This window comes from Austrofundulus limnaeus, unplaced genomic scaffold, assembly GCF_001266775.1.
Source record: "Austrofundulus limnaeus strain Quisiro unplaced genomic scaffold, Austrofundulus_limnaeus-1.0 Scaffold48, whole genome shotgun sequence".
Classification (NCBI taxonomy): Eukaryota; Metazoa; Chordata; class Actinopteri; order Cyprinodontiformes; family Rivulidae; genus Austrofundulus; species Austrofundulus limnaeus.
The window spans coordinates 1,094,869-1,107,943 of NW_013952450.1; the positions used below are offsets into that span (position 1 = coordinate 1,094,869).

Here is a 13,075-nt window from a genome sequence, read left to right on the forward strand (position 1 = left end):
GTAATCAGTTCTAAATGTACAATAAGTGAAAACTTTGAGAGTTTCAATAAAATTTATTWTGTGGTTTTGAGAWATTTTGCTAACAGACAAACAGGATCTCTCCTATGAGTYAATGTCAAAGTGTTAATTAAGAATATGTACTGTTTGAAATGTGTGTTGGGGGTGACTTTCAGCTACACTCACAACAAATTCTAACAAAACTGAGTTACTCCTGTTTCTGTGTTTGTTAAGGTCGATTAGCWGCGGCGGCAGKTTTTAATTGAACTGACRCAAAAAGTAAATCAGTTGTGGGTGCACATCCKGTGATTACTTTCTGAGAATTTCATTAAAATCTGTCCAGTAGTTCATGAGATATTTTGYTAACAGACGAACAAAGAAAAAAAAAAAACATTGACCACCTTACGCCTTCCAGAGACGGACATTCAAAATGTCTAAACAGACATMATAAATAAAAGCCTAATGAGAATTTCCAGCACGAGCTCAGACTTTTAGAGACATATTAATTAAGCTGTGATTACTTCGTGATAGCTTAGAAAGAATTAAAAGATAAGTCAGTCAGGCAGGGTGGCTGTCGTTCACGTTGGAAGCGTTTACAAAAGACGGAGGGGGGAAAAATCCATTTGCATTAAATGAGGCAGATTCTCAGTCTTTGTTTGGGCTGTGATGCATCACTCGGCTGTGTGAGTCTGTCCTTGGTCACAGCCGCAGCTCGGCTTCTATAATCAGCACCGAGCTTCACAAACACGTGGCTTATTACCGCTGATGCCTGTGCAACTCCTCGTAATTGATTTGAGAAGCAGAGTGTCATAAAAATGACTGAGAGCGGTCGTCTAAAATAGCAATGCTTTTTTTTTTTTAAAAGGCCTCTAGTGTACAGGGAATGTATCTAAGCTTGGCTCATGCTATAATGCTTTACTTGAGGTGGCAGCTTATTCCACTTATTACTCCATTTTCTTCCCTTCTTTCTCCTCCTAAATGCAATTCAATGGCTCTTCAATGGAGCGTTAATTTCTCCTGCCAGCTCCCCTCAGAACGTCTTACTGTGTTTGTTAAAATGTGCCGCAGGACAAAGTGAGGCAGTACAAAAGGGACCACATAGGAAGCGTCGTTGCTGCTTCTCATTTTGAACGTGAACGCAGTCTCATTAGGGTTTTTTTTTTTTTTTGAGGGGGGGAGTAAACCGGCGGGCGTTTCGTTGCTCCAGAGAGCTTTCAGATGTTGCATCAGAGTGTTGTCAGTCACGGTGGATCATTGTCCTCTTCCATGTCCACCAGAAGAAACCCATCTAGGCTTAGATTAAACAAAAACCATTGTGGCACCAGCTGCATGAAACCCAGCTGCAAGGTGTCGTGTCTATAACGCACGTGTCAAACTGAAGGCCTGCGGGCCAAATCTGGCCCTCGCTTGCGTTTAAACCGGTCCCAGAGGTCCTACTTTAAATGTGAAATAAGGTTGATGGTTTCTCCTTTTGTCCCTGGATTTAGTGGAGACTTTTAACGACAGCTGAAAGCAGATTCGGTAGCTTTTCTGAAGTCAAACAAAAACATTGTGGCGTGTGGAATACCGTGCTTTCAAGCCAAGAAAATTAAGTTTGAATTTTTCAGCAGTCTTTGATTTTAGAGAGCAACAGAGAATCAACTTTAATTACATTTTTCTGTATTCTTTTCTTATTTTAAAGTCAAATAATAGGATTTTTAGCGACAGTTTTTTTAACGGATTTTATGGGTTGTGATGACATTTAAGAGAACAGAAAACATCTACAGCTGATTAACGTTTGGAGTCAACTCGGTTCACAATGCTTGCCACAGCTGTCCTTGGCAAACACAAAAAGTAACTATTCAATTATTTAGCTAAAGTTTGATGTATGTGAGAGTCATCCTCAGCACATACTCTGAGTTTAAACACAGCTCGCTAGATGTCACCTTGTTGTTTGAGACAGATGGAGCATGGAAAACTCCAGCATGAAAAGGTTGCAAACGATATAGTAAGTGCTTGTAATTTCAGTCACTCTGCTTTTTCACTCCTCTGGACACTTGTGAATTTCAGAGCCAAGTGGAACAATGAAACTGGTCATGAAACAGTTTTAATAGGGTTTATTCTTGTAATCTTTTAGAGGTCTTGATCAACAGTTCTTCATAGATTCTGAAAGTTTATTTTTGTTTATTTATTTATTTTTACTTTGGCCTTTTTTGCTTTTTCAGCCTTGACCACATTCAGGGAAATGTGCTACAGTTAATTAGGTCATCAGTCACGAAGACAAATACAGTAGTCAAATCAATGAACGACACTAAAGACTGGAGGACAGATAATACAGTATTTTTACACCAAAAGATTCCCGAACAGCTTTTAGCTAAAAGCTTGTTGATGATCCTGGTACTTTTTTTGCTAAAAGTTTTCCAACTGCTTTTTTATTTAAAGACATGAATTTCAGATTCTGTTCATCTGTTGTAGTTTTTTGTGCAGAAAAAGAATGGAAAAAGTGGACAAAATACAAAAATCAACTTAAAATGTATCTCGAAGAAGTCTGGCTCACGGGAAGCAAAATGTAAAGAACTATGGAAGTTTTAAACTCCTGTGAAGTTCTGCACCTTCCCTGAACCTTCTCAGTTTGAGGACATTTTTCAGACAAAAGACAAACTTCATCCATTCACCCTCTGATGYGTTACACTCCTTTGCAGTCTTAAAACAGCCTGGAATACACAAAAAGCCAAGTATTTTGATGAAAATGAACCAAGACAGGAATGGAGAAAAGCCCRTGTCTATTTTTAGATAATCCCCTTTACTCTGTGGTTCATGGATATTTGTTAAAACATGGTCGCATTTTTCCCCCTGAGGAGAACTGATATACCAGAATGACATGGAGGCAGCATGTGGGGGGTGGAGGGGTGAAAGCACAGGAGCAAAAAGAAAAATGAAAGGCCTATCATTTTTGGAAGGAATGTATATCACCAAATATAATTATAGATGTGCTTRAATTACGTGTTGCTACTATCAAACTTCAGCTCAACACCTGGCATTCTTGTGTTGGATAATGTTGATTAGCTTTGAATGGAATTGACTCCTAAAGTTAATCACTTATAGAGAGACATCCAGTTATTATTTTCTAAAACTTTTAATAAAATCTACAAACGGTTTACGAGATATTTTGCTAACAGACAAAGAAGGCTGAATCCAACAGTTGATGCCAAATTTTTAAGCAAAGATGTTAAACAAGGAGTTGTTCTCCAAGTATGTGTTGTGAGTGATTCAGCTCCTAAAAGACAACATTCAACACAGTATCTCTAAACTCTGCTGAGGTGCAGCCACTGTGGCKGCCATCTTATATCGGGCTTGTTCCAGAAGTTAATTAGTTGTACAGGTGCATCCGATAATTATTTCCACAAAGTTTCAATAAAATGCATCCAGTGGTTCACGCCAAATAGTTAATGGAGACATTTTGAGCCAAGCTTTTATGCAAACTGAGCTCAGAACATGTAATGGAAGTGACTCTCAGCTAATACTGCACTGAATCCTAGGTCAATCTCTGTTAAATTGACTATGTTATGCCTCTTTTCCACTAGTGCCACTTACTGTAGCGTCGGTACAGTCAGTGTTGGAACGGGTCAGTTCGGGKGCTTTTCCATTGACGTTCCAGTCCGGCTCCAGTGGATGTGCTCTGGGCGGTTGGTGGAGGTGGTTTTGGGGATTTTTGAAAAAAAAAAAAAAGTTAATGCGCAAAATGAGAGATGGAAACACATTTGCCGAATAAGTTCTGAAATTTTCAAAATTTCACTAAAAAAATCAAATTAAAATTGGATGGAAACACAACTAATGTCGCTGCTACAATTGAAAAAATGGCTCCTTGAGTTGTTGTTGTAAAGGCAGCTCAGATGCAACCAGTGACTCCACCTCCTAGCCAGTCAGTGACAAACAGTGTTCTGACATCGCATTTTGGTGTCGACTGGGACCATTTGGAACCACAACGAAGTTGGTACTAAAAAGGGCTTCCATGAATCTGGCCTAACAGAAATGGCTTGGAACCGGACCAAACCGACACTTCACTATGTGGCACTGGTGGAAAAGAGGTGAGTTGTTTTTTTGTGCTTTTTTTTAAAGGTTTTAAGGCTGTGGCGTCCATCTTGAATAGGGCTGAACAGAGGTGAATCAGCTGTAGATACAGTGGTTTGCAAAAGTATTCATACCCCTTGAACTTTTCCATATTTTGTCACATTACAACCACAAACATAAATATATTTCACTGGAATTTAATGTGAAAGACCAACACAAAGTGGTATACAATTGTGAAGTGGAAGCAAAATTTTACATGAATCAAAACATTTTTTACAAATAAAAAACTGAAAGTGCGATGTGCAAAATTATTCAGCCCCCCTGAGTCAATACTTTGTGGAGCCACCTTTTGCTGCAATTACAGCTGCAAGTCTTTTAGGGTATGTCTCCACCAGCTTTGCACATCTAGTGACTGCAATTCTTGCCCATTCCTCCTTGCAAAACAGCTCAAGCTCAGTCAGATTGGATGGAGAGCGTTTGTGAACAGCAGTTTTGAGATCTTGCCACAAATTCTCAATTGGGTTTAGGTCTGGACTTTGACTGGGCCATTCTAACACATGAATATTCTTTTTTTTAAACCACTCCATTGTAGCTTTGGCTTTATGTTTAGGGTCGTTGTCCTGCTGGAAGGTGAACCTCCGCCCCAGTCTCAAATCTTTTGCTGACTCCAACAGGTTTTCTTCCAAGATTGCCCTGTATTTGGCTCCATCCATCTTCCCATCAACTTTGACCAACTTCCCGGTCCCTGCTAAAGAGAAGCACCCCCAGAGCATGATGCTGCCACCACCATATTTGACAGTGGGGATGGTGTTTTCAGAGTGATGTGCAGTGTTCTTTCTCCGCCACACATAGCGTTTTGCATTGTGGCCAAAAAGTTCAATTTTGGTCTCGTCTGACCAAAGCACCTTCTTCCACAYGTTTGCTGTGTCCTCAACATGGCTTCTGGCAAACTGCAAACGGGACTTCTTATGGTTTTCTTTTAACAATGGCTTTCTCCTTGCCACTCTTCCATAAAGACCACATTTGTGTAGTGCACGACTAATTGTTGTCCTGTGGACAGTTTCCCCCACCTGAGCTGTGGCTCTCTGCATTTCATCCAGAGTCACCATGGGCCTCTTGGCTGCCTCTCTGATCAGTGATCTCCTTGTTCGGCCTGTAAGTTTAGGTGGACGGCCTTGTCTTGGCAGGTTTACTGTGGTGCCATACTCTTTCCATTTCCGGATGATGGATTGAACAGTGCTCCATGAGATGTTCAAAGCTTGGGAAATCTTTTTATAACCTAAGCCTGCTTTAAACTTCTCCAAAACCATATTCCTAACCTGTCTGGTGTGTTCTTTGGACTTCATGATGCTGTTTGCTCCCCAATATTCTCTTAACCAACATCTGAGGCCGTCACGGAGCAGCTGTATTTGTACTGAGATTAGATTACACACAGGTGGACCCTTTTGAGTCATTAGCAGTCATCAGGCAACTTCTGAATGCAATTGGTTGCACTCAGGGAAAAGGGGGCTGAATACTTTTGCACGTCGCACTTTTCAGTTTTTTATTTGTAAAAAATGTTTTGATTCATGTAAAATTTTGCTTCCACTTCACAATTGTATACCACTTTGTGTTGGTCTTTCACATTAAATTCCAGTGAAATATATTTATGTTTGTGGTTGTAATGTGACAAAATATGGAAAAGTTCAAGGGGTATGAATACTTTTGCAAACCACTGAAGGGAGAGGGAGGAGGGTGGTTGATGAAGGAAAAATCGAGTAGAGCAACCAGAATGTGAGGAAGGACAGGAAACTTTTAAAGGACTAAAGCAGCACCGACATCTGCCTCCGACTGGCAGTGACTCCCGTTCCTCTCATACTTCTAAGCGGACTGTGACACACTCCAGCGCTCTGAATCCACTCGCCACAGAGGAGCGATAGATCAGGTTGTAATGTGCTCCTGGCTCAGMCCCGGCCTGACAGAGTGGGGGGTGGGGGGGAGTGGGGGACAGAGAGCCACGCTGGGGAAGTCTGATTACTGTCAGGCTCCATATGTCAGCACATCACTACACTGCACGTATACAGCCACAGTTCCCACAYACAGCGGCAGAAACCGTGCACATACACACATATACACACATACACACACGCACGCACACACTTCAGCATTGACGCTGAGCTGTCACACCACTCAGATAATATTGCCTTCGTGGTCTGACCTTCCTTGGGAAGAACGTCACACGGGGGACATCATCTGCCGAGGAAACAAGGAGGTGAAGGATTGCTTCTTGTAGCCAATTAGGGTCATCAATTACCAAGATGAGAAACATGGAGATGAATGAAGCTTGGCAGGAGAGGCCTTCCATTTTTCTTCTTCTTTTTGTTTTTACAAACGCTCTGATGTGAAAGAACAAGGCAGGATAAAAACAGATAAAGAAAGGAAAAAGAACAAATGAAAAAAGAAAAAAAAAACAGCACTGAAAAGGACGCGTTTATTGAAGCAATCCAACACTGGGCGAGGGCGACACTTTGACAAGCCGCCTGTGTTGCCATGGGTACCAGTCGCCTGTGTGCAATCCCTCCTCGCCCCTCTTTCTCTTACATTTCCCCACATTTTTTTCTCCTGACATATTGGTATTCCAGAAGCAAAGAAAAAGAGAAAAAAAAGACTATAAAGCAGCTGTAGGAGACAGATTCATGGAACGAGTCCAAGCTGAGGAGAACGGAGCGACGACCAGACAAAGTCCAGGTTTTTGATGAAAGGACCAGGCGGGACTTTAGAGGAAGTGGACGGGCGATGATGTGGACCGGATGAAGGAGGAAGCAAAACGATGACTCTGGGGTGTGTGTTACCTGCAGGACAGCACCTTTAGTCACATGTGTGGGAAGATGTTTCAGCTGAAACTCCAAAATATAGATGAAAGAGTTTATGTGTGTRTTTGGACATGCTGTTTGGCATCCATTAGAGGGTGCTGCAGCACCCTATGCATCCCTGCTTCCTCTGAGCTTGCCTCTGGTGAAGCACAGACGTATCTGTTGTTTCACAGCAGCTCATGAATGACTCCTGAAGCCAAGGAACAAAACACAGTCATGAAAAATACACAACCTGTGGGCCGAAACACCGAGGAGCACAACGCAACAAATACTGCAAGTTTCACACACTGTGGTCAACTGAGTGAGCTCAKGATGCCAACACTGAACTCTTCAAGATAAAGAGCTTTTAATCAGAGCTGACTTTACATTAAGATGATTGTTTTTAAGTGTTCTAGTGTACTATTATTAAAACAAATTTAAAAAGGCCATAAAAGCCACACCCCCTTTTGCCTTCAAACCTGCTTTAATCCTTGGTGGCAGAGATWGAACAAGGTACTGGAAACATTCCTCAGAGAGTCTGGTCCATATTGACGTGATAGCATCACACAGTTGCTRCWGATTTGTYGGCTGCACATCCATGATGAKAATCTCCTGTTCCACCAMATCCCAAAGRTGMTCTATTGGATTGAGATCTGGTGACAGTGGAGGCCATTTGAGTACAGTGGAACRAGTAGAGGAAGTGGAGGRGCGATAATGTGGACCKGATGAAGAAGGAAGMAAAGAGGAACGATGACTCTGGGGTGTCTGTTACCTGCAGGACAGCACCTTTAGAGCATTGTCGTGTTCATGAAACCAGTCTGAGATGATTCACACTTTATGACATGGTGTGTTATCCTGCTGGAAGTAACCATCAGAAGATGGTACACTGTGGTCATAAAGGGATGGACATGGTCAGCARCAATACTCWGGTAGGCTGTGGTGTTGACATGATGCTCAGTTGGTACTAATGGGCCAAAAGTGTGCCAGGAAAATATCCCCACACCATGACACCACCACCACCAGCCTGAACCATTGATACAAGGCAGGATGGATYCAAGCTTTCATGTTGTTGACGCCAAATTCTGACCCTACCATCCGAATGTCRCAGCAGAAATCRACTCATCAGACCAGACAACRTTTTTCCAATCTTCTATTGTCCAGTTTTGGTGAACCTGTGTGAACTGTAGCCTCAGTTTCCTGTTCTTAGCTGGCAGGAGTGGCACCCAGTGTGGTCTTCTGCTGCTGTAGCCCATCCTCCTCAAGGTTTGATGTGTTGTGTTCAGAGATGCTCTTCTGCAGACCTCGGTTGTAACAAGTGGTTATCTGAGTTACTGTTGTCGTTCTATCAGCTCAAACCTTTCTGGCCATTCTCATCTGACCTYTGGCATCAACAAGGCATTTGTGCCCACAGAACTGCCRCTYACTGGATATWTTCTTTTTTTTGGACCATTCTCTGTAAACCCTAGAGATGGTTGTGGGTGAAAATCCCAGYAGATCAGCAGTTYCTGAAACACTCAGACMAGCCCATCTGGCACCAACAACCATGCCACGTTTCTAAGTCACTTAAATCACCTTTCTTCCCCGATCTGATGCTCGATTTGAACTGCAGCAGATCGTCTTGGCCATGTCTACATGTTTAAATGCATTGATTTGCTRCCATGTGATTGGCTGATTCAACATTTGTGTTAATGAGCAGTTGGACAGGTGTACCTAATAAAGTGGCCAGTGTGTATGTGCTGCCACTGAATTAAAAACAATAGTTAGTGTTAAATTATTACATTTGGATGTATTTTAAATGATACACCCACAGAACTCTGTGRACCACTCTTTGCCTGTCTGTCTGTTAGCAAATTATCTTGTGAACCACCACTCAAATGTCAATGAAACTCTCAGGAAGCAATCCTTCTCTAGACRTCTACAATTGATTAACATTTGGACTCAAGCCAATTCAAGAYGGCCAYCACAGCTAGCTGACCTTTGCAAAAACAAAAATGACTACAACTCAGACTACTTTATAGMTATTAAGCTGAGGTTTGGCGTGGTTGTAGCTGAGAGTCATACATGACACATATTCTGAGCGTGAGACAAAATTTTCAGGTTTGACCAGAACAACTTTAACTCCATCATTCCTCAAGATGATCTTAGTTGAAGACACTGATGAATGATGGGCTTTTCTCATATTTAACTTATGTAAATACAAGCTGATAAAAGACAGTGCATTAGGCTCACCTTAGACTAGAAAATGTGCTTTTTGTTCAAAGATATGTTAAAGACCCTACTCATAGGATAAATTTTTTTTTTTTTWTTTTTGCAATTTGAAGCCAAGACGATTGCTTCACTGTGAACAGGAACAAAGCTGGAACAAATCTGCATGTCTGCTGTGATATTTACCTGTGGTATTTACAGAAAATGAGATCTCTAAATGAGGTAAAAGCTTCTCTTCTGCTGCCCTCAGGACCCACCAACAACAGGACCACTGTAGTTATCACACAATGTGTCCCGCTGCTCTGCTACWATGAGAGGATTCAGACCACTGACAGCCCAAAGATCCAAATCACACCTCCGCTCCAACGCAGGAGACTCATCAAAGGAACATAAACGATAATATAACTACACTAAACACCACATAAACAACCATAAAGGCAAGAAAATCAGAGAAAGGAGCACATAACAGCTTTAGTCTCTCACTTGACGTTTACGTGTCAGAGAAGCACTTAGRCCCCCCGAGATGGGATATAAATAAGTCAGATAGGAAGTGAAAGATATTCCCGACTAATAATAGCAAACGTGAGCGTCTGCGACTGCCGAGGTACCTTATCAGTGGCACTGTGAGGCTGCACACGCCAGAAATACCCTGAGCTCAGCACCGCAACACTTCACTGAAACACTAATAGAGTCAGTCATGTTGCTGCTGTTGCATTTCATTTTTCCTCTCCCTTTTCAGCGTTTTCACGTGGCTCCCTTCGACAGCCTCAGACCATTCTTTCTTTAAACCAGCAGGGCCGATGCACCAAGGAAACGTCTGGGCCCGACTCTTAACAGCTTATAAATACCACATCCCATTGGAAATCACTGTTTTTAATGTCTGAAACACCTCAATCCTGTTTGCTTGTTCGCTTTATTTAAACAGAGATAATCACTGATTTACAAAGCCTCGTAGAGCCCGCAGAGGGTTTCATTGAAATCTTCAAAACTGTTCCCTCAARTCTTTATTTCTCCGCTTTCAGAGAAACGACAGCAACAGCAATGGTTTATGTGCCTTTAAAATGTGGATGTGAAGAGTGGCAGCAAGACAAAAAACAAATCGAAGGATTTTCTATCAAGGTCTCAGGAAAGGAGCAGCAAAGTCAAACACCTGATCAGACAGACRACGTCCAACACTGATTCAGAAAAGAAAAGTACGGAGCCCGCAAGGGGACATGGGGGGATTTTTTTCTTTTGCGTTCCCATGCAATAGCTTTGCRTTCCCTYGCAATACTTTTGYGTTACMGCGCAATACTTTTGKGTTACCTCGCAATATTGGTTTGCATTCCCACGCAAAAAATCTTTTGTATACGAACTGAATTAAATCAGACTTTTATTTTGAAATATCGAGTTAACAAAACAGGATGTCTYGCCACAAGTTCRTGAAATTGACATTGATTTTGCGTGGCAGCACTGTGCTAAAATATCAGCATATGACATACTTCCATGCGTGGCTGTGTGATATTTTCATTCTGAAGCTGAATTAAAGCAGTAGGCTAACTCGCCAATGGTGAACATGTGAATCTGTTAATAAAGCGGCAGGCACAACAGTGTTAAACGACTTTTGCAAGGGAACGCAAAAGGTACTGCGAGGTAACGCAATACTTTTGCGTGGGAACGCAAAAGGAAAAAAAAATCCAAGTCCCCTTGTGGGCTCTGTAGAAAAGACAGATCCATGACTTGTCTTTAAAAAAATGCWTTACATCTGTCCGACTCCCTGCTGAAGACTTGTGCACCATTAAAGTAGGATTTGGCACGATGACTCTGCCATGAAAGTAAAGATATTTYAACAGTTTTAAGGAACAAATTGGTCTCGGAGTCTTTGTAGAATTATGCCCATCCCATTAAAAAAGCACCTCAAACTGAATCCAGGAAGCATTTCTACACAAACACAGATTCATGCGTGTGTTGCATCAAATTTGTACGAGTTAACCCTTTAGTTAAGTGAAAAGATCTGCTAAAAATAATGACAATAACTTTAATTAACAACTWGAAAACTTGAGGACATTTTGAAGACTGCACACAGTGCAAGCTACGTAAAGAGGCCAGCCTTTTAACTGTATAAAGAGGACAAAAGTAATGTTGAAGCTGCTGCCAGTGGCTCATTAAGGTTGTAATGGACACATACTTGTGTCTGTCACTGCTTGACTGCCAAATTAATAAGAGGCAGAGAAAACAGGCTGAAAATTAGGCTACAATTAAACAGTTGCTGTGTGAAAACTGCAACTCCGGTCTTACAATTCCTGTGACAAAAAACACGCGAATCTTTGTTTTTACAGTGTTTTATGTAGAAGTTAAAAACCCTTACTTCTTTTAAAGAAAATACCTAAAAATGCTTTGCCTCAGTTGTACAATGCACCACTACCAAAAGCTATAGGCCACTATAACTAGATGCTAGGGGTGCAACAATACTTGTACCCATATCGAACCGTATCGAACAGTGCTGTATCGAACAATACAGATTTTAAAAATTTACTTTATCAACTTGTCTTCTGAAGATGCTCTGTGTTAAAGGATCAGTGGATCTGTGTTCAACTACTCCACCTAGGCTGCATTTTTGAGCGCAGGTCCACTGAGAAACTTGCTGTTTCAGCAACATTTAATTAAAAAACTGTACTTTTGGGGTTAAACAAATATTCATAATTAATATAAATAAATTACAAGTTAAAAGGGGCATGGAAATTTCTCTTTTTTGTATCGAAAAAATATCGAACTGTGAGACTAAAATATCGAACCGAACCGAACCGTGAATTTCCTGTATCGTTGAACCCCTACTAGATGCACATATCACTGTAAAATTTCAATGTTTCAATACGTTTTAAATGGATGAAATTTTGAAAGAACACTAATGAGGATGCATCGGCTCTCCTACAAAGTTTTGACTGAAGCAAATATAAAACTTAAAAAAAGACACAAGGTTGCAAATGTAGAAGCTCAGAAGATCTAAAATGAAGCAGTGACTGTAATTAATAAAAACGACACTTGAGACTGAAGACAGGACAAATCTGCAGGTCAGACAGAGATGAAGGCTGATGTTTAAGCACACATCAAATTCTGCTAAAAATAACAAGTTTGCACTTGGTCTAATTAGAGAGACCTTTTCTAAATCAAAGGCCAACCACATGGAGTCCAAAACCAAGAAAGAAAAGAAGAAGGAAAAAAAAGCCACGCTGTCAGCCAGACTGATTGATTTGGTCCAGACCTGAACCGAATACGACTGCGACCTGCTCAACTGTGTCTTCACAAACCAACTGTGTGATTTTACTGACATAAGCAAAAACAAAAGCCTGAGATCAATAACACAAGTAGATGTTTACAACGTGGAAACATTGGCTCCATCTCCAGCCGAACATGAAAACTGATATCGACACAGATGAGTCAGCCTCTCTGGTCCAATATTGTGTGGACATGTAACGATGATGGCATRTGTTTAGTGTAAAAGCTGCTAAGTGCTTGAAACTAAAGAGGAAAAGTGTCTCAGAAGTGCAACAATAATCAGAAAAACACAGAATAATGCAGCAGTGCATGAGATCAGGGACACCTGCAGTTCCTCCGGTGTGTTCAGTGTGTTGCTGACGGGTCACTTGTTTGCCCCTCCTCTCTTATGAACCCTGCAACCCACCTAAAACCCTGCAAGCAGACAATCAATGTCTTCGTCCTGGACAAAATGACTGCCTAATCAATCTGCCAATCAATCAGCCCCCAAACCCCTACAGGCCCATTCATCATCAATACCAGGAGTCAAACAAGAAGCATCTGTTCTTACAGATCTGTAGTCTCCACACACACACACACACACACACACACACACACACATATTCATTTTCAAATTCCAGTGGTGTATGTGATAAATCAGCATTATGTAGCACTATATAAAATATGTGTGTGTGTGTGTATACTCTACACACACACACACACACACACACACACACACACACACACACACACACACA

The 13,075-nt window shown here is 41.4% G+C and overlaps 1 protein-coding gene across 1 annotated transcript in view; it reads right to left on the reverse strand.

Moving 5' to 3' along the window:
* The window catches only part of rhbdl1 (rhomboid, veinlet-like 1 (Drosophila)), a gene marked incomplete in the record, with an annotated part of 71,129 nt that overhangs the window by 54,162 nt on the left and 3,892 nt on the right, over nucleotides 1-13,075 (reverse strand).